Source organism: Cajanus cajan, chromosome 3, assembly GCF_000230855.2.
Source record: "Cajanus cajan strain Asha chromosome 3, NIPB_CcT2T_4, whole genome shotgun sequence".
NCBI lineage: Eukaryota > Viridiplantae > Streptophyta > Magnoliopsida > Fabales > Fabaceae > Cajanus > Cajanus cajan.
In genome coordinates this window covers 27,988,012-27,992,094 of record NC_138519.1, presented here as the reverse complement: position 1 = coordinate 27,992,094, position 4,083 = coordinate 27,988,012, and the positions used below count along the sequence as shown (strand labels likewise).

Genomic DNA, 4,083 nt, shown 5'->3' with positions numbered 1-4,083 from the left:
AAAAATTCTTTGCTGAGATCTCCCCTGTTGTTTCGAGAGCAATAGTCACCGAACAACAAGCCAGAAACAATTTAACTAAAAATTGCTTTTATTAAATCAAATCTAAAGTAACAGAGCAAAATCATGTTAGTGAATCTTTCCCAACATTTTATATAAATATCAGTATTAGTAATTTTGGATACACCCGTCATTATTTAGTTGCAGATAAAAAAAATAAAAAAAATAAAAGTAGTGGTCATTTATATAACTGTTAAAGAACAAATAATAGTTACAAAAGACTAACTCTTACGAAGTTGTAGAAGAACTTTTTGAAAAGTTGCATTTGTGATGTCTGGAAATGCATGAAGACTACAACACGTCTCCATCTGAGCTTCGAGTAATCATTGCCCTATCTTCTTGAGATACATCTGCTATACCAAAATGCACAGGCTTTCGCCAACCAAAATCTACTTCATACACTGGCATGTTTATCCAGCTTGTGAGAAGAATATTATGACTCCCAGAATACGGGACACCCTTATGTTGTTGTCCTTGTCCATTGAAAAAAGAACTTATGTAATCCAATTGCTCTTGGCCTAAAGTTGAACTTAATTGTGACCTTATATACTCATTTGTAACCACATAAAGTGCTTCCCTTATCTTTTGAGAAGCATGACATAATGGGTTTGATATGATATCCCCCACACAACATTTAGGTGTCACTGTTCTTGTCAAAGCATTCCCAAAATAATTCTGAGGGAGAGGTGGAATCAATCTATTGCGAATATTAGCACTAAATCGAACTAGAGTTGGTTGGTCCTCACCAATTTCACGAGCCTTAGATGCACATCTCCATATATGAGCAGAAATAACTTCAAATGTGCTATAAGGTCTTGCCCCTTCTTTCATAGATTGATTGTTGGCCATTTTCTTTAGCTTCTCCACTTGGCTTGATGTGAGTGTCAACAGTGCACAACTTCTTTTGTTTTGCTCTATACCTATTCCTGGCATTTTTGGCACAGGCTTCCACTCCGGGAGATCAACGCTTGGAGCTGATTGGTGCGGTAATTTTAGTAGTTTTCGATCAAGAAATGGGTAGTTCATTAGATTCTGGTGTTTCTCCTCGAGCTAACTTTGCCCATATGTTGATGAAGTGAGCAATGGCAATACCTGTTGGGAACAAAGAATTTCATTTTAAACGATATCTTAAAAATTTAAATTTAAAATTTTGAATTATTTTTCAACATACCATCAGCCAAAGGATGAGACACTAGAACTCCAATGGCAAGGCCTTCGCCACCATGGAACTTTGTTAACTGCAGCAACAGTAGGGGAAGCTCCTGCATAGGTTGAGTATAATCAACTTCTGGAACAAGTTCCTTGGTGGACTCGGAGGGTGAAAAGTCTTTATAGTCACCAAATGTGTTGGTGGTTTCAGCTTCAATCAAAGTCACTCCCTTTGCGTTACAATCCACTTCCATTCTACCACTTTCTGTCAATCTCAATCTACCAGCTATTGGATAGTAGGGCACTAAAATCTTGCTAAGAGAATTCTTCATTGTTTCAATGATGTCCCCACTGTGTTTTGCTTTGTAAATGTAGATTGTGGATACATGACCTAGGTACCCGACTAGGTCACTATCGGATAGCCATAACGGTTCCATGGGTGTTGGTTGATTTGGAGTGACATTATACGAAGCTACGATAGTTGTCATTTTTCTGCTTGAAGGATAGGTGCAGGAGCTTTCTTATGCATCATGCAATATATAAATTAAAAAAAAAAAAAATACCCTATGGAGTGTACTTTTCATATTGTACAGTTATTTGCATATATTCCACGACACTAATACATTATATTATATATCATGTGAAATCATGCATGACCCGTAAGTCAAATTTACGAGAATTTAAAATCTACACGTTTTACACTAAAGCTAAGTTTATCATCAACAACTTGTTATATTATTAGCCACGGAAAGATTAAAAAAAGGGTTCACGAGAATTGTGTGAACTCATTTTTAATGATCATATACTTGCATCTTTGTCACCTTCAAATAGTTTCTATTGTTAGGTCATTCTTCTTTTTTGTAACTAATTAAATTTGTCATATACCGATCCATATTTGATATTTCAACAAATAACAGTGATTAATATGTTTAGGGTTTTGGCACCCTTAAAGCCATATAATTAAAATTTTATATTGCTGTTTAAAAAAAAAAACAGTGATTAATATGTTAGGAGGGAAAGTTTCTTCTCCTTGAAGATAGAAAAATGAATCAGTAAGAATCAAACGAGGGGTCATCTACTCGGTCCGAACACTATGTCATCGGTCCAATCATAAGATGTCGAAGTCCTAACTTAAGGCCTTCAAAATATTATTTTTACTTATAAAACTTAATGAATTATAGTATAAATTTTGGTTTGTTGGTCATTGTTTAAATCTAACATTGTAAGGACTATAGTTCGATCTTAGTATCGTAATTTTTTACTAAAAGTTTCTTTTTTTATTAATGACATTTAATTTTCTTGTCACTCTCTCATCTTTAAAAAATAACTCAACATCAAAACTTGTTTTAAGCTTCAAAATATATTGGGTCGACCCTAATTACCACCAAATTACTAATTCAATTATATGACCTTATCTCTATCAAAAAAATTTAAATACTAAAACAAAATATATAAATTATTTTAAAATATTATTAAAAATAATAAATTTGGGATAAAATTAAAATTTCAACCGGTACTTCTCAATTAAGAAGATTACAATAAAAATTTCATATATATATATATATATATATATATATATATTTCTTACTTGTATATGTTAAGAAAAATTAAATCAACCCACAAATTTACCATTACAACAGATTGACATATCACAGACAACTCCGCAAACATTAATTAATAGTCTACAACCTACAACTAGAAGTTTACAACAAAGCAATTAACAGCCTACAATAACAAATGAGCATTGCAAAACCTAAGTCACAACAGAGAAACTAATTTAGACATTTCGAAACAATCAAATCAGTTAAAATGGGAAACGAAATCACTTACCTACAAAATCTTCCAACACTGGGGAGAGTGCAAGCGGGGACACTGGGGAGTGCGCAACCGCAGACACAGGCGAAGTGGAAAGTAAAAGTGCGTGTGCGTGCGTCAGATGAGTCCTCAAGTCTACTCCTTTTACTTCAACCGTATTTTAACCTTATCTTAAATGATTATTATATATTTCTAGTTATTATATTTTATTTAATAAAAGGATTTAATAATTATCAATTTTGGTTAGATTCATTGATTTAAGGTTTCAATCCTCAAATAATCTTAAAATCTTAAATTTCAATTTTATTTTTATAAAAATGACTAATATTTAATATTGTTTTTTATAATTTAAAAATTTAAGAATAAAATTATCTAAAAAATATGTACATATCAAATCATATTATTGTTTTTATATATGTTATAGATTACAAATTTAAAATAAATTATGTATATAAATAAATATTATATTTAAATATATAAACTATATTTAAAATATTTAAATAAATAGATATTTTTAAATATATGAATTATATTTTAGGTTCAGGATAAATAATTTATAATATAATACAAATTATTTTATTTATTAATAATTTTTAAGATATTATAATTTATATTATAAATAATTATGATTAAAAAAATCAAATTAAATACGAAATTAAAAGAAAGACAATTCTTAAATACGTATCAGCTCTAATTAGAGAATAACATCAATCAATCGAACCTAAAGAATTATACTTAAATTTTATCTTAAAAGATTCACAAAAATTCTCTTGTTAAAATAAATTTCTTAAAATCATTCTCCTTGAAAATTCTTAAAATTTATTGATATAAATAATCTTGAGTATAGATCACATAATTCAATGGTTAAGTCAGTTAAATTTGCATTATACAAAAAGTTATTAAAGGTTCAAATTTAGTGTAAGGGTTTAGATTTACACCTGGTATTAACAAATCTGGTATAACGTTTACCAATAATTATTACACCGCTCAATAACTTTTAATTAAATGTGAATTTTTAAAACATACAATCAAATTGAAAGCTCATTACTCTTAGATCATATA

At 29.8% G+C, this 4,083-nt stretch overlaps 1 pseudogene across 1 annotated transcript; it reads right to left on the bottom strand.

Moving 5' to 3' along the window:
- Positions 1-126: 126 nt before the first annotated feature.
- LOC109790913 (spermidine hydroxycinnamoyl transferase-like) lies at positions 127-3,030 on the bottom strand (annotated as a pseudogene). The gene is made up of 2 exons (XR_014432370.1): positions 1,229-3,030; positions 127-1,149 (listed from the first exon to the last, which is right to left on the bottom strand). The product of XR_014432370.1 is annotated as a spermidine hydroxycinnamoyl transferase-like (transcript).
- Between the last annotated feature and the right edge of the window lie 1,053 nt (positions 3,031-4,083).